Source organism: Spinacia oleracea, chromosome 3 (genome assembly GCF_020520425.1).
Source record: "Spinacia oleracea cultivar Varoflay chromosome 3, BTI_SOV_V1, whole genome shotgun sequence".
Classification (NCBI taxonomy): domain Eukaryota; kingdom Viridiplantae; phylum Streptophyta; class Magnoliopsida; order Caryophyllales; family Amaranthaceae; genus Spinacia; species Spinacia oleracea.
The window spans coordinates 55,695,695-55,714,373 of NC_079489.1; the positions used below are offsets into that span (position 1 = coordinate 55,695,695).

The 18,679-nt window shown below is 38.4% G+C and overlaps 1 long non-coding RNA gene across 1 annotated transcript; it reads right to left on the reverse strand.

Annotated features, from left to right (window-relative positions):
• Positions 1–16,039: 16,039 nt before the first annotated feature.
• LOC110790290 (uncharacterized) lies at positions 16,040–18,679 on the reverse strand. The gene is made up of 5 exons (XR_008929391.1): positions 18,245–18,679; positions 18,089–18,134; positions 17,869–17,966; positions 17,294–17,357; positions 16,040–16,275 (listed from the first exon to the last, which is right to left on the reverse strand). It is a non-coding gene; the product is annotated as an uncharacterized lncRNA (long non-coding RNA).

An 18,679-nucleotide genomic window follows, 5' to 3' on the forward strand; every position in this document is an offset into this window, starting at 1 on the left:
GACTGATGGACAAACAGAGGTGGTAAATAGGTGTCTTGAGACATATCTGAGTTGCATGTGTAGTGATCAACCAAAGGAATGGTCTGCTTGGTAGCCATTGGCTGAGTGGTGGTATAACACTCATTTTCATTCAGCCACTCAAATCACCCCATATGAACTGGTGTATGGTCAACCACCCCCTTTGCATCTCCCTTATCTTCCTGGTGATTCAGTAGTGGATGAAGTGCATAGAAGTCTCCAGAGAAGGGAGGAAATGGTTAATCTGATCAAATTCCATCTACAAAGAGCTCAAGTTAGGATGAAACAAAAAACTGATAAACATAGGTCAGACAGAACCTTTGATGTTGGTGATTGGGTGTGGCTCAAACTTCAGCCTTATAGGCAAACTACTGTTCAAACCAGACAAAACCAGAAGCTATCACCTAAGTACTATGGGCCATTCTAGGTGGATGCTCTTATTGGTAAAGTTGTATATAAATTAAAGCTTCCTAATTCAGCTAAGATTCACAATGTTTTCCATGTGTCTCAGTTGAAAAGGTTCCATGGCACCTTACCCCTTGCTACTCATATCCCCCACTGGTTACATGGTAAACATTCTGCTGATGTTCCCATGCATGTTGCTATACTTGATAAACGTATTGTTAAGTTCCAAAACCATGCCCAAGTCCAGTTTTTGGTGCAATGGGAGGGTACATCTCCTCATGATGCTACTTGGGAGGTGGCTGATATTTTTGAATCCAAGTATCCCAATTTTGTAATGCCTTAAAACTTGAGGACAAGTTTGTTAAGGAGGGAGGATTGTTAGGGGAGAATTGTGATCAAAGTCAATTTCGTTGACTTTAGCTTTGATGACCAAAAGTCAAACATTTGACTTTCTGTTATTTCTGTTGTAACAGACTTTTGTAATCAGTTAGTTGTTAGGCTAGCTGTAGTTATGCAATGCTGATTCTCTTGTATTATCAATACTCAATTGTAATTACAAGTTGATCAATTAATAATACAATTTCTTCCTAATCTCATTCTAACTCTCTCGTTCTATTCTTCTTCTTCTTCTCTCCTGTATTCTTCTCAATCTACTTCTGAAATCTTCTTCTTCTTTCTATCTGATTAAGATCATCATTTGCAGTGACTCATTGTCCTGCAACATCATCGGGAAGTTGTTCCAAACCATGCATCTTGATTTCGATAAGGCTAAGCTTTGGGTGTGGATACATGACTTTCCTCCTGGTCATCTAGATCGACTTTTAGTGGGGTGTTCAACCTCTTCATCACGTTGGGGTTATTGATAGAGTTGACGGAGGCAAGACAATCTTCCTCCTGACCCGGACATTAGGGCTCTCGTTCTTCTGGATTTTTCAAAGCCATTTATTCCAAGTTGTTTCTTTCCTCTTTCCTCTATCTTCTGACCAAGCAACGTGGACTATTTGTTTTTTTGTTATGAATGTGTTTTTAAATATTGTAAGACATGTGGGGGTTGGTCACTATACTAGTAATTTGTTTTTGACTGATAATGTTGCTAGTAGAAGAATTTGGAGGCAGGATACACCGTTGTCTGTCAACGGGTTTTTCCCCCATACCCAAGGGTAAAATAGTATTTTCGCTTATTGCGTTGAAAAGTCAAACAAAGTACTAAGTATCAATGACATTAATTAACGCAACACATACAAAATTTTAATACAACAATGACAATATTTATGCAAACGATGACAATACTTATATAACACTTTGTATACATACTTTTACCCATTTATTTAGTGTATCGTTATTCGATGCCCGCGTACGCTAAAATTGCCCTGCGCTTCTGTTTCAAGAGATCTCCAACACAGTGAAGTCTTTCTTCTGCTCACCCAAAAGGAAAATTAAAAGTAATACTCTAGTCTCCTTATATATTGCTCCTTAAGTTGTCTCAAATGGATTACTGCAACTGATTTATAAGTGAGATACACAATCCCGCGCACCTGCTTTGCGGGGGGAATTATGATAGCCGCGCACAGGTTGTGCACCGGCGACATGGAGGTCGCGCACATGATCTGCGCGGCTGTCATGTCACTGATGAATCATATTTATATAGGGTATTCTAGGCTCATTTAGGTTGCATTTCTAGGCATTCGTCTCATTTTAGTTGCATTTAGAGTCATAATTGCATAAGTCGTCGTTATTGTACTCTATTACGCTCCGTTTGTGTTTTCTTTGATATTTCAGGTGATTTTACAATCATTTGGGTGCTTTCGGAGTGTTTGGAGGTGGAACGAATGATCACCGGATGGTTTGAGTCGGAGACGAAGTGTTTGATCGGAGAATTGAGTTTTCCGGGGATGATTAACTCGATATATCGCTTGTGCATAGCTCGCAAGACCCCTCGTTGGCTCGCAAGACATCTATCGTAGGCTCGCTACATTTATCGTTGGCTCGCAAGATCCCTCGTTGGCTCGCAAGATCCCTCGTTGGCTCGCAAGACATTTATCGTAGGCTCGCTACATTTATCGTTGGCTCGCTACATCCATCGTCGTGCCTCATCGCTTCATGGTTGCTTGCTTCACTAGGCCAGCGAGGGATGGCTCGCTAGCTCCCTCGCTGCCTCGTTGCTCGTCGCCTTGGCCTGCTATGCATCTCACTAGGCCAGCGAGGGATGGCTCGCTAGCTCCCTCGCTGCCTCGTTGCTCGTCGTCTTGTCTTGCTGCACTTCACTAGGCCAGCGAGGGATGGCTCGCTAGCTCCCTCGCTGCCTCATTGCTTCGTTGCTTTGCTTTGCTATACACTTCACCAGGCCAACGAGGGATGGTGCGCGAGATCCCTCGCTGCCTCTGCCTTGCTTATGCTTTTACATGCTTCATCGGGCCAGCGAGGGATGGCTCGCCAAGATCCCTCGCTGCCATATTTCGCGGCATATTATCCTCTTGTCCGTCCAACTTGTTCGTGCTCGGGTTTTATCGCCACGTCATCGTTCCATCGACCAATCATTGACGACTTCTTTTTTTATTTTCTTATTTATTTATTTATTTTGTTTTAGAAAAGAGAAACTATAAATACTTAAGGGAATTAATTTATTTCCCTCATGCTTTATTTTTCCTTTAGGTTTCAATTCTCCTAGATTTCTAATTCACGTTCTTTTTTCTCTCTTTTCTTTTTCATGAACTATAGTTTTTCTACAAACTCCATTAATGTAATTCTTTGAGGTATTATTGATTTTCCTTTTTATTTTATTTATTGCTTTTAATTATGTTTTCATTCTTAGATTTGATTTTCATTGTTCGTTTCATAATTGAGTAGTTTGCTTTCTAGGATTTGGGAATCCATGTTTATATTATGAATCCTTATTATTATTGTTGATGGTTTGATTATTCATTGATATTTCTAGTTGATTAGGTTTATATTGTTAATCTTTGCAATCTGATCAATTGTTTGATTAAATCATGCTAATAGAATTTAGAATCGAAAGATCGAATTTTAGAGGCTTACCTACAACTAGCAATTCTGATTATGTTAGCGATCGTACTGCATATGTTGAATTGAGAGTGTTAAGACCCGGCCGTAGGATTAACTTGTGCTCTAGATAATTTGAATATTTGAGTTGTTGATGATGTTTTGATTGATTCTGAACTATGAACATGGTGAACCGTTGCCCTAGATCTTTTAGTTTATTTTTCTATTTATTTTAGTTTAAACATTCAATCCTAAATTTTGTGACATTGTTAGTTTCGCCATACCTTGAAAGCTAGATTTAAATAGCCATCTCTCTGTGGATTCGACCCTGCTTACCCTACTGCATTGTTAGGAGGTTTCGCTAGGATTTTATTTTTGACGGGTGTACGACAGCCTATCAAGTTTTTGGCGCCGTTGCCGGGGAGACGGCTAGATTCTATTAGTTTTAGTTTGATTATTTGAACTGTTTCCATCGTCTCATTGGAACTTTTAGTTCCAATTGAGGCAAATTTCACTGCGTTTTCTTGTCTGTTGTTTATGCCCAGGTCTGCTAGAACGGGTACCTTAGTTCCACCCGATCCCGATCTTGGTAAGACTCTTCGACAACTCAAAAAGAAACAACAAAACAAGAAGCAGTCAGGGGTTCAAGACTCACAAACTCCACCGAGTCACACGATGTCTAAATCCTTGAAATCATATGGGGTTCCTTCCTCGAGCAGTGTTCCGACTGGGCTCACAATGCCAACTATTGAGGCAATCAACTTTGAGATCAAGCCCGCTCTAATCTCTATGGTCTCACAAAATCAATATGGTGGCCATCCATCTGAGGAACCCACCAACCATCTGCAGAGGTTCAACCAACTATGTGGCACTATCAAGCATCAAGGGGTCACTCAAGACCAATTGAAAGTAATGTTGTTTGGTTTTAGCCTTCGTGACAAGGCACAAATATGGTTGAACGATGTCAAGGAGACAGAGTGGAGTGCTATTTCACAAGCCTTTCTCGAAGAATTCTTTCCACCCACCAAGACGGCTGAAATAAGGCACAAGTTGACTACATTTACGCAAGAACCGGGAGAGTCACTTAGAGAAGCCTGGGATAGATTCAAGGCTTTGCAGCGGTCGTGCCCGCATCATAATATTGAAAAATGGTTCTTGGTTCAGATTTTCTACCATGGTTTGCAAGATGAAACAAAGAACACGGTTGATTCTGCTTCTGGAGGTGTTTTTCTTGACAAAGAAGTGGATGCAGGTTATGATTTCCTTGCCAATCTTGCCGCTAATCATTACAGCACCACCAGAACTACATCTAAGAAGGGCAAGATTGATGTCGATGCTTATGCCCTATTGTCATCACAAGTGGCAGCCTTGAACCTAAAGATCGATGCTTTGAAGTCCCCTCAGTCTGGTACTCCCCCAATGAGTATCAATGCTATGTCCAGTGTAGCTCCGGTAACAACTTCTTACTGCGAAGTATGTGGAATCCAAGGTCACTTTGGTCATGAGTGCTCTTATAGTCTGCAGGATACCACGCGAATGGAGCAAGTGAATGCTTTTCAACAAAGGCAACCCGATGACCCATATTCCAACTCGTACAATCCAGGTTGGAGGAATCATCCAAATTTCTCATATCGAAGCAACAATGCTCAAAATCCTCAACCCCAGCAACAATGGTCACAACCACAGTTCCATCCACCTCAGGCACATGTTGCTAGGCCTCCATTTCCACAAGGAGCCTCACATAATGCTCCCCCGGGGTTTAATAGACCCCCGCACCAAGGCTATCAGCAACAACCTCCGCAGAGCAATGCCACTCCAGAGCCTAACATGAGTGACCTGTATAAACTCATAGCGAATATGCAGAAGACCTCAGAGATTGCTCAAAAGAACCACGATGAGAGCATAAAGGAGTTGAAGAATCAAAATAGAATGTTGGAAAACCAAGTTGCTCAACTCGCTGATACTTTGTCAAAAAGGCAACCGGGAAAACTTCCAGGGCAATCTACTTCATCTCAAGATCACACTAGAGAGAGTGCTTGTGCCATAGTTCTTCACAGTGGTACTACATATGATGCCCCCTTGGTACCTACTGATTTTATAGATATTGAAAAGGGGAGAGAGGAGGCTAGAAGGACTAAGGAAAGAGTCAAGGAGAAGGCTATTGATGATTCTCGCCCTTTTGTTCCTCGATTGCCATTTCCACATCGACAATATAAGTCAAAGGGTGATCATCAGTCTGGTGAAGAGGCACATGTTGAAATTAAGACTGTGGATGTAGGGGTTGAAACCCCGGGTGTTGAGGATGAAATAGAGGAGAATAAGAGCGGCAAGGAGAAGGTTACTGATTCTCCCCCTTTTGCACCTACACTACCATTTCCTCATCGAATGCAGAAAGCAAAGGTTGATCAACAGTTCGGTAAGTTCTTGGCTATGGTCAAAAATCTCGAGGTAACGATTCCTTTCATTGATTTAATATCTCAGATTCCTATGTATGCAAAATATTTAAAGGAATTAATCACTAAGAAAAGGGATCTTGGTGGTGTAGAGAGAGTGGCTCTAACTGAGGAGTGTAGTGCTATGTTACAAAACAAGTCTCCTCCTAAACTAAAGGACCCCGGTAGTTTCTCCATCCCTTGTCATATAGGTGCTTTATTCATTGATAAGGCTCTATGTGATTTAGGTGCTAGTGTGTCCGTCATTCCCCTCTCTATTTATAAAAAGTTGAACATGGGAGAATTGAAATGTACCACCATTACTCTGCAAATGGCCGACCATTCTATTAAATACCCCTTAGGTGTTTTAGAAAACGTCCCCGTGCGAGTAGGTAAATTCTATATTCCTGTAGACTTTGTTGTACTTGACATAGAAGAGGACAACCAGATTCCAATAATCTTAGGCAGGCCATTCCTTCATACCGCGGGGGCAGTTATCGATGTTAAGAAAGGAAGGCTAACCTTGACTGTAGGGGATGATAAGGTGAGCTTTAACTTGTCTCATGAGATGAAAAGTCCAATGCAAGAAGTGTCTTATTCTTTGATTGCCTCTAATGCTAAGTTGCCTCATTCTTATTCTAGAAATTTTTCAAATAATGCACTTGGTTTGAAAGAGTTTGCAGGTGATGATGATCCTGGTGATACAGTTGATGCTAGTCCAATAGTTGGAGCAAGAAGTTTGGTACTCGATAGCACAAAGTTCAAACTGAACGACCAACGGTTGAAGCTATACACTGAAAAAGCGTTCATTGGAAAATTGGAGATGGCCTATCTCTCCAATCCACCCATCGACGCTTGATTTTTGAGGTTTGGAGTCAAGCTAATGACTTAAAACGAGCGCTTATCGGGAGGCAACCCGGTTTCTAATTTTCCCTCATCTCATTTTTTTTTCCGTTTATTTCAATTTTGATTTATTTTTCTACTTTAATTTAATTTTTTTTATTTTTATTTGGTTATTTATTAAAAAAAAAAAAAAATAGAAACAACAAAAGCATAAAAATATTTCCCTTTGAGTTCACTTGAATTCATAATTTTTATTTTTTATTTTTCGATTAGTTTTTGTTAATACTACTTATTTATTTGTTTATTTTTGTGTGTTTAATTTTTACTAACGATTCTAATTTTTTTAGTTTAGTGGTCTTGAATTTTATTTTATTTTCAGAATTATTGGTGCAAGATCAAGTTAATTCCGAATTTTTGATGCATCAACAAGCTTCGGCCAGCTCACTCAGTGCCGTTGTGCTGCTCTCTTGTGCCAGAAACCCAGCAATTGCGCTGGTCACTGCTCGCTGGCTTTTCCCTGCAACACGTGAAATCCAGCGCTGCGGCAGCTAGCCCGCTGGCCTGTAAGCATCCCAATTTCAGAACCCTCTGCCTTGCCCGCTGGCAAACCAGCTATGTCGCTGGATTTCCCGCCCCACCTGATTCAAAAAAAAAAAAAAACAACGAAGCAGCCACACCGCTTCTACTGTCGACAGTCGTACCGAGTCATACTCGGCAGACGATGCTCATCACGAGTGAGCATTTCCCATCTCTCTCCCTTGTTTGAATTTTTCTGTTGCTATTTTCATAGTGAGGGCACTGTGTTTTGTTTAGCTTGGGGGAGGGATATCTATCTTTATTGCTTTCTAGTATAGTTTTATTGCTTTTTTTAGGTGTTGTACGCTTTGTACCATCCATTAGGGGTGGGAGTTTACGTGCAACCAAAAAAATGTACTGCTTTCCTAGTGTTATTGTTCAATTTAGTTGCACTCTTACTTGCATTCTTACTTGCATTCATATGTCTTTATACCCTGCATTGTGCAATTGACTTTCAAACTATGTTCGGGCTTTATTTGACTCTCTTGAGCTTCTTTTGAACTTAGTTATGATTCTGAAATTCAGTCGGTCATGCTATACATTGATAACTGCTTGGCATTGTGTGAACCAATTGAATGGTATGCGGTAAGATGTTGGTCTCGTGTCAAGAATAGCTAGCCAATTATCTTGTAGGTCACCTTACTATGTGTTTGTGTGATTGATGTGACTTGTTATCGTATGATTTTGGCTTGAGATTCATTAGTAGTTTAGTTGCAACTCACGCATGCCGCGTATGACAGAGGCCATTCTCTTAGGAAGCCTTCAGACGAACTTAGAAACATCAGTTCCTGCCTTTCATACCCATGTTGTAGCCTTGTCCGTTTATTGTTTTAACTCCACAAAATTGAGCCCTATTAGCCCCGTTGGTTACTTGTCCCGAGTCTAGCTTGGGGGAGCTTCGGTGTTCGTAATGGTTTCATTGATGTTGATTGATTGGCACACTAAGCCAATAGTTCGTGGTTCGAGGCTATGTTTGGATTTGTGGTTCGGAAATGGTGTATATTATTGTTGGCACCCAAGCTTGTAACAGTTAGAATTAGATTTATCTATGTACTTTCGATTTCATTCTTTAGTTTCATTTTCAATAAAAAAAAAATAAAAAAATAAAAAAAAAAAAAGAAAAATCAAAGAAAAATCAAAAATACGTTTTTCGTTTTTGTATATAGTTTGAAGGCAGGGAAAGGGGATTGAACAAAGATCATTGACATTATATTATGTTTTTCCCCTTGGTCATATATAACTTGGTTGATTGTTCGGGTTTCATGGTTCGACGGAGTTGGATTTTCAGCATTATCACGCCGACGCTATTAGTTCACATTTGCTCCCCAAGTTGGACCTTACTCTCACTTTTTCCCAAATTATATCCTACCCTTCCTTTCCACCTAGCCCCGTTACAAGCTTACTATAAAGACCTCTTGATCGGCATGTTTGTTTTGTGAATAAGCGAAAATTGTTTCTTGCTATTGTCATCTTACCCCGCGTTGCATCATATATTCATATTCTACAAAGTATGCGGCGAAGACTAGCTTGATTGAGAACGGTTTGTGGCTAAGCTTGGTTGTTTCAATTGTGGATCATGATGCTTTGTGGTTCTATTTGTATCCGAGCTAAATTTCTGTCTTAATAACTTTGTTTGATTGTTTGCCCGAGAGTTGAGTAGGTTTGTTCAAGTTCAATGAAAGTCATGTGCGTCTCATTTCTCTGTTTTCGGTCTAGTGTTGCTTGGGGACAAGCAACAGTTTAGCTTGGGGGAATTTGATGAATCATATTTATATAGGGTATTCTAGGCTCATTTAGGTTGCATTTCTAGGCATTCGTCTCATTTTAGTTGCATTTAGAGTCATAATTGCATAAGTCGTCGTTATTGTACTCTATTACGCTCCGTTTGTGTTTTCTTTGATATTTCAGGTGATTTTACAATCATTTGGGTGCTTTCGGAGTGTTTGGAGGTGGAACGAATGATCACCGGATGGTTTGAGTCGGAGACGAAGTGTTTGATCGGAGAATTGAGTTTTCCGGGGATGATTAACTCGATATATCGCTTGTGCATAGCTCGCAAGACCCCTCGTTGGCTCGCAAGACATCTATCGTAGGCTCGCTACATTTATCGTTGGCTCGCAAGATCCCTCGTTGGCTCGCAAGATCCCTCGTTGGCTCGCAAGACATTTATCGTAGGCTCGCTACATTTATCGTTGGCTCGCTACATCCATCGTCGTGCCTCATCGCTTCATGGTTGCTTGCTTCACTAGGCCAGCGAGGGATGGCTCGCTAGCTCCCTCGCTGCCTCGTTGCTCGTCGCCTTGGCCTGCTATGCATCTCACTAGGCCAGCGAGGGATGGCTCGCTAGCTCCCTCGCTGCCTCGTTGCTCGTCGTCTTGTCTTGCTGCACTTCACTAGGCCAGCGAGGGATGGCTCGCTAGCTCCCTCGCTGCCTCATTGCTTCGTTGCTTTGCTTTGCTATACACTTCACCAGGCCAACGAGGGATGGTGCGCGAGATCCCTCGCTGCCTCTGCCTTGCTTATGCTTTTACATGCTTCATCGGGCCAGCGAGGGATGGCTCGCCAAGATCCCTCGCTGCCATATTTCGCGGCATATTATCCTCTTGTCCGTCCAACTTGTTCGTGCTCGGGTTTTATCGCCACGTCATCGTTCCATCGACCAATCATTGACGACTTCTTTTTTTATTTTCTTATTTATTTATTTATTTTGTTTTAGAAAAGAGAAACTATAAATACTTAAGGGAATTAATTTATTTCCCTCATGCTTTATTTTTCCTTTAGGTTTCAATTCTCCTAGATTTCTAATTCACGTTCTTTTTTCTCTCTTTTCTTTTTCATGAACTATAGTTTTTCTACAAACTCCATTAATGTAATTCTTTGAGGTATTATTGATTTTCCTTTTTATTTTATTTATTGCTTTTAATTATGTTTTCATTCTTAGATTTGATTTTCATTGTTCGTTTCATGATTGAGTAGTTTGCTTTCTAGGATTTGGGAATCCATGTTTATATTATGAATCCTTATTATTATTGTTGATGGTTTGATTATTCATTGATATTTCTAGTTGATTAGGTTTATATTGTTAATCTTTGCAATCTGATCAATTGTTTGATTAAATCATGCTAATAGAATTTAGAATCGAAAGATCGAATTTTAGAGGCTTACCTACAACTAGCAATTCTGATTATGTTAGCGATCGTACTGCATATGTTGAATTGAGAGTGTTAAGACCCGGCCGTAGGATTAACTTGTGCTCTAGATAATTTGAATATTTGAGTTGTTGATGATGTTTTGATTGATTCTGAACTATGAACATGGTGAACCGTTGCCCTAGATCTTTTAGTTTATTTTTCTATTTATTTTAGTTTAAACATTCAATCCTAAATTTTGTGACATTGTTAGTTTCGCCATACCTTGAAAGCTAGATTTAAATAGCCATCTCTCTGTGGATTCGACCCTGCTTACCCTACTGCATTGTTAGGAGGTTTCGCTAGGATTTTATTTTTGACGGGTGTACGACAGCCTATCAGTCACCGGAGGACAACCTGCACGCGACTTCCCTGACTCCTCCGCAAAGTTCATGCGTGACCTTAACCAAAAAAATTATTGAAATTCAAACCTTTTGCGGTGGCGGCGCTAATGAAGGAGGAGGCGACAAAATCTTGGAGCCATTACGGAGTACCACGGCAACCATGGATAAATTGAATCATATTGCAAGGGAACCATTTCATTTTGATACAATTCAATTATTGTCGATTTACATACTTTGGGGGATTGTTGGCCGTTGTTTCTCACGTGATGAGCAAGGGTGAGATGAGGAGGGAAAAGGATGAAAGGGTAAACACGTATTTTTACATAACAAATGCGGGCGTTTTTAGCTAACACGGGCATCGTTTAAAAATCCCCTTCATTTAATATGCAATACTTTACCCATTTATTAAGTGGTCCCTTTCCTTTTTCTATTTCATTTAATTTCCTTTTTGTTGGGTGATTATGACAGTATTCTAATTCAACAATGACAATATATATACAACAATGAAAATACTTATATTACCATGGACAGCATATAACAAGTTATCAACACTTTTACCCATTTATTTAAGGGTGAGCCATCTTTTCCAATTTCTTTTCTTTTACTTTTTTTTTTGGGTGGGTATGGGAAGGAAACCCACTGTCCCACAACGGTGTATCCTTCCTCAAGAATTGGAGATGTGTTTGACAGGTTTGAAGTAATAGGTTGTACTATTTTGCACGACTCTACTTATTAAATTCTCTATACTACTTGATCGAGTGTCTCACGGATCGGTCTGCAAATCAAAATACGGGGCTATATAACTTGAAATTAGTATTGATTATTGATTTAATTTTGATTTATCTTACTAAATTTTAGTCATGGAACTTATGTCGGCTTAGTAAGTCTGATGGATCAACTTACGGTGAAAACCGCAGGTGTATTCCGAGGTAGGAAAAGCTATGTATGCCTGACCAGTCTTACCTTATGTTTATTGAAGGCATGAAGCGACAAAGGAATTAGGAAATACACACTTTTCTTAAGGACAAGTGGGAGACCGAAGGAAATATGCCTTTGGTTCAAGTTTGCATTTAATGCTAAGTCTAGCTAATAAATGTGGTTCAGTATTAATTAAGAATGTCAATTATTCAGTGAGATCAAGTGATCTGAATGTCTAGCTAGAGGCCGCTTCAGTTCAAGTAGAATTAATATTATTAATGTCAACACTTACTCTTGACTGAACTCGTAGGGTCACACAAATAGTACATGAATGAATCAAGTATTTAGGTGAATATTATATTAAATAAATACTCTAATTATGGATTTTCGAAAATAATGGATATTGGTTCCAGTGGGAGCTAAACAAATCATCAAAAGGCAAAGAAAGAATATTTGCCGAAAATGAAGATATTGTCGCAAACGGAAATATGGTTCATAACGGAAATATAAATATTATCGAAGTCGAAGATATTACCGGAAACGGAATTATGGTTCGTATCGGAAAATATTAACAAAAATAGAAATATTGTCGGAATAGGGAATATTGTCGAAAACGGAAATATTGTCGAAATCGGAAATATTGTCGGGATCGAAAATATTACTGGAAACGGAAATATTGTTCGCGTCGGAAATAGATTCCGGAATCGGAAAACAAAGCACGAATAGCGACAGGCCAGCAAGCAAGGGGGCCCATTACTCGACGAGCCAACCTGTAACACCCTAATAATTCCTTACTATAAATAAACCCAATTCCAACTTAATAATAAGGAACTACTAAAGTAGTACCGCCAATATAGAAACGGTTAAGGCTACTTATCAAAGTTACGCAGCGGAATAAAATAAAATTTTAAATAAATAAAGATAGTTAATGGTTTCCCTACAAGTTGGAACCATAGCGGCCCAAACCAAATACCTTAAAACCAAATCCACTAACTAATTGAAACATACTTTAGGCAAATGAAAAAAATAGAGTTTGAAACAATGCACGAGAAAAGAAACTCGCTCAACCATCCCCATGCAAGATGATTTCTCTTGCTAATCAACTCTACCAACCCGTTATCAATTTCTACTCCCCAACAATGCGAATGCAATTGAAGGATCATCATAGGGTCATTAGGCGTAGGCCATGACCAACATAAAGCACGTAATCAACAAACGTTGAGTTTAAATAATCTAGAATGAAATCCTATGCTAACATGCTTCACTCCAACAATAATTAAATCACACGCAAACGAAAATCAATAAACAATTGATCATGATGACAACACTCGACTTTCGACTCGGCTCTTGACTTGTAGATTAATTAGAATAATCTTCGAACGGGCCTAAAGAAAATTTTCAAAGGACATGTGTTCGGAGATAACCACACACCTAAAATAATAATTGTTGTCGGGCCATACGGACGGAATTCCAGAGCATAAAAAGAATGAAACAACGACTTGTATCATTCATAGGAGTCAAGTTTTCCGGCAAGACTTCCCTGTTCATACTCGAGGTATATACGTTCCAAGAGTTTTGAAGCTTGTTCTGGTTGCACTTTACTTTTATTAATACTTTATTCACAAAGCCGACTCAAGACAAAGTCAAGCAAGACATTTAATAAACGGACAACCAAACAAGACTCCCTTTTTAATTCATTAGGACTTGTGATCAATCAATCAAGAAGCTAGTGAATTGGTTCCTTCTCAACACTTTTTGAGTAATCCACGACATGTAGATTAACATGCGGGTCGTACAGTAGGCACGAATGAATACTTACTTCAATTGACTACATCTGCGGTGGCTAACAAGAGCTATCCCTTCATATGTGGTAAATAACAATAGTGCACAATAACTTAGCTCAAAACATGCTAGACATTACGTACAATAGCATAAACCCTTCCAGCATGTGAATAAATCATACATGCATAACCATACTTGGAAAACATGCTTGTTATTCAAATTCAACAAACATAAACCAATCATAACATGCTTGCTTACTTCAATTAGACAAACGTAAATCAATCATAACATGCTTGTTTACTTCAATTCAACAAACATAAACAATATCCTTAAGATGCTTGTTCACACAATCAAACATGAATCCATATACTTAGTTCAAATACATGAATCGCAATATAAAATCATCACATGAATCATCATGGAATTAAGATGGTCACCCTAGACTTGCACGTACTTTGAAGTTCTAAGAGTTGGGGCCACTTTCCAATTCAAGTTAATTCTCTAGAAATCTCCTCCTATCATTACAATAGCGAGACTTAATTATTATCCATGTTCATTAAATTTTCAACAACTTTATTAAGTTTTAAAAAGCTTGAATTAATGAGAAATTAATCGTAATTGATATAGTTCCAATTAATCCCTTAAAACCCTAGCATGAAATTTGGCTAATTTCATTATTAAAACCATTAAAAATTGACACTTAATGTCTCAAACTAAATCTGAAAATTACAATTGATTACCATAATTTAAATTGTCATCTAATTATGTGAATCAATTAGCCATAAGGTTTAGGGAAAAACCCTAACTTTAAATCATCGTTAATATCATTAAAAATCCGTAAAGATTTAAACTTTATCTCATAATTAAATCGGAAAATTACTATTCTTCAATCAAAAATAATCCTCAACGTTCTAATCATCACAATCCTTAACTTTGGTGTCCATAACCAATCCCAAATATATAATTAATCACAGTCCATCATCAAAATATATATAATAAAGATTGAAGCTATAATCCTAGAGAAGGCTCGGAAGAAGAGAATTATACCTAACCGGTCTAAAGCACTAGAATGATGAGAAGCACAAGCAAGCAAGGCAATGGCTCATATAGCTTGCAGGAGTGCACGTACAAGGCAGCAAGGCACACTGCTTGCTTGCGGCAGCGACGGGAGCAGGTGCGTGAAAGGAGTGCGATGTGCGTAGCGACTAGGAAGGTTGGCGCGGGGAGCTGTGCGCGAGGAGAGGGCGAGGCCGGCAGCAACAGCACACGAAGCTGGGTGGCTTGCTGGGCAGCAACACCAAAGAGGGAGAGAAGGAAAGAGATAGAAAAAGAAAAGAAAGAGAAAAGAACACTTGGGAGAGAAGAAAGTAGAGAGAGAAAGAATTCTTCAATTTGTGAGGAGAAATGAGGGATGCCCAAGGGTATTTATAGTGTGGGGATACTTGGGGATCAAGGCTAAGGAAGTTTCATAGAAACTTAATTAACTAAGGTTGAGTTCTCTTAATCATAGTGAGGTGTCATTAGGATAAGATCAAGGAATCTTCTTGAATTTCCTACACTTTCCTACACCATGGAGTTGGGCTCTTAATTTGGGCTTTGAATTATGCTTCTTGGCTTCTAATTTCAAAACCCGAATAAATATTCAACATGAAAAGTAAATTAATTAAAATATGAATTCTTTTAATTAATTTAATACATTTAAATAGCTTATTTAAATGTGATTTAAATTCACAAAATCCCAAAATTCTTAATAAAGATAATAAAATTTATTTATAATTACTTCAAAATACGAGGTATTACAGTCTACCCTCCTTAAAAGAAGTTTCGTCCCGAAACTTGGGCACGATACAAATTTGAAGTTCAAAACTTAAGACTTTATTGCTTACTTAGGAAATTTTTTAAGTTGTACTCTTTAAATGATTAGACACGATAACTTGGGGTGCAAATTCAACAGAAAACACTAAATCAAGCATAAAATAAGGGAAAATAAGATTAAAAAAGCGCGAAATTCTACCGCACAGTACCTGACAGGCTAAAGTCGTATTACCTAATCAAAGATAAACCTAAGTCCACTAACAAGATAGTAAGGGGAGTAGAGATCGTATCCACATGAAAACATGCATTGTTTCTATTACTAAAACTAAGGTCTAGAATATTGGGAAACAAGAAAATGGTTTGAGTTTGAATATTAAACTACGACAATAATGAAACAAGGAAGAATTCAGATATTAAAAGGTCTAGGGCATAGGTTCACCAATGAACAACAATCCAGGATGATAAACAATATTAATAATCAATAAAATAGTTAATTAGACTAGCATGCTCTCTCGAATCGATACTAATCATAGACTTGAAATTAACATGCTCTCGTTATGTATTAATCTCAATTCTACCTATTGAAACAAGCCTAAATATCAAATTGCATGTAACACCCCGACAATTCCCTTTTTCTAAAACAACCCTTTTATAAATATAACTATAGAGAATTATCAAGGCATTATCGCCCGTGTGAAAACGTACGGCTTATTCAGAATTTTGCAGCGGAAAACATAAAACTAACTTTTAGGTTCATAAATAATCGATTACATATTAAGTCCAAAACCAATTAACGGAAATAAGGAAATATGAATAGTACGACAACATTCAAATCTAAGTTAACAAACCAAATCACTTAATAAAACAAATATAACTACAAGCTCTCTAATCCCGATCCCAATGATGCATCATCTTCAAACCTGTAGATGGGCAACGCTTATTGATCCTTAGAGACTGCTCACCAAAGTTGGGTCATCACAGGATCAATAAGGCATAGCCATGATCAACACACACAAACAAAGCACGTAATCAGCAAAGCTGAGTACTACATACTAAAACAATAATAATCCTAACATGGTACTTATTAAACGAACCATCCTAACATGATACTAATGAAAATAAATAAGGGCAGACAAACATGATAATTTGACGACCATACTTGACTAGACTAGGCTAGACTTATAACAATAATATTATTTTAGTTGAAATAGACAATGGACCGAGTTTTCTAGCTAGAGGCTTCACTAAGGAAGACGAGGTACCGGCGCGACTCCGTAACCTCAGTGACCTGCGATATCGAGGAACGTTTGAATAAAAATAGGACACGGTGATCAATCCGGTCCGAATTAAAGGCCATGGGCTACCACCATGAACCCCAACTCCTGTTTGTCCGTCACTTTAGACGTGCACAGTCTAAAGCTATTGCTATTCAGTTTCACTTTACATGATTTACAAATTGAAACTCTGTTATGACTTAACAATCACATAAGGCATACAAACCACAGGTATTCACAACTGTTTTTATCTTGGAATTAAGTAAGTATCATAAAGGGATCAAAGAAGACTCATTCCAATTAAATCCAACCTTTCCTTTAATACTGATTAACCCCTCTATATGGGTATAAGGTTTCAACTTACTAAACAAGGTCCTCGGCCCTCATAAAGTAGTGAAAAGCTAAAAGGGAATAACAATCAACTGATCTGAATCAATATATACAAAGTAATCTAGTGTTCCCAATCAAACATGTTTGCATCAATCATCCATACTAACATGTTATAATTCTCGTAATGCAATATAGGTTCAATATGTCCATGCAACAGTATTAAACATGCAATTTCAACCTGGCTGAGTTCGTCGATAATATCAACATCACCAAGTTCAACAATACTATCAACATAGGCAAGTTCAACAACAAATTCAACATGGTTTCAACAATTAGCACACATTCCAAGCACACAGGTATGTACGTACCTTGTGTAAACAAACTGCAAGACCACTTTAATAATTCAAAAGTCGCCTAAGGAGAATTCTCCGCCTAAAACAACCAACAAGGATTCACAATCAACTTCTAAACATTCACAACAATAACAAAGCATTCTAAATACATCCTAAACATATTTAGAACTTTCCCCAATATCAAAACTTGAGTATTTGATTTCTTAGCATCATAATTATTGAATTAGTGATTGAAATTCGTTGAAAATTCTTTGCAAACATCGTACTTTAAATTTCAAGCATATAAATTTGTTTAAAAACTTCCCCAACACCAAATTACCATGCTTAGAATATAAAAATAATAGTTTTAATCATTCCAAATCATTCTACCATGATCCAACATCATTAAAAACTTAGAATTCCCGCTTTAACTAATTTAAATTCTCGTTTCAATCAATGTATGAAATCTGAAAATTAATAATTTAATCATACAATATTAAAATCTGAAATAAGTAAATAAAGCTTAAAAATCATAATTTTAATTCACTCCAACAATATTTAAATTAATACATATGATATAAAAAAATTAGCTTTGGGTTTTAAGAGTTAACCGACGAGAGAGGACGACGGTGGCAGGCGGTGAGGCGCGGCCGGAGGCGGCAGCACTGCTCGGCGACAGCAAGGAGAGGGTGGCGCGACTCGGTTGCTGCTGCGCAAAAACCAAAACGAGCGAGGAGAGCAAGAGCGAAAAAGATCGTGAGAAGGGTAGCGAAGCTGCAAGAAACGAACGAAAGAGAAAGGAAGAAGAACGAAGGAGAAGAAGAAGGTTACCGTGCAGCTGGCGGTCGCGGCGGCGGTAGGTGGTCGGCGGCTGGGGCTGTGCGAGGTTCGAGCATAATCACGTGAGGAGGGGTGAAAACGAAGAAAGAAGAACGAAAAGAAAAGGGGAACGAAAGAGAAAAGGAAGGACGACGGAGAAGAGCTTACCGGCTGTGACGAGGACGGTGGCGGTCCGGCGGGTGTACGGTGGCTGGCGGCTGGGCAGAGAGTACCAAGGTTTGAGGGTTTGCTAGTTTACGTGAGTTTGAATGAGAGATAGGTTTTGCTTCTTTTTTTTTTTTCTCTTTTACGTTTTCACGTGAAGTTCAAATGGGGTTTTGGCTTTGTTTATTTTTTTATTTTTTTTATTTTGTTTCACGTGAATTAGAGTTAGAGAAGGGAGTATGGGGTTTATTGTTTGGGCTTTGCAAAAATGGGCTTGAACTAGGATTTAGTTGTAGGATTCGAATCCAAAACCAACTAGGATCGTTTTCTAAATTCAATCAGTTTTCGTAACTCGATTTCTTTTCAACTTAAAATTCTAAAATTATTTTGATTTCATGAATCATTAAAAATATTCAAAATGTAATAAAATAAATATAC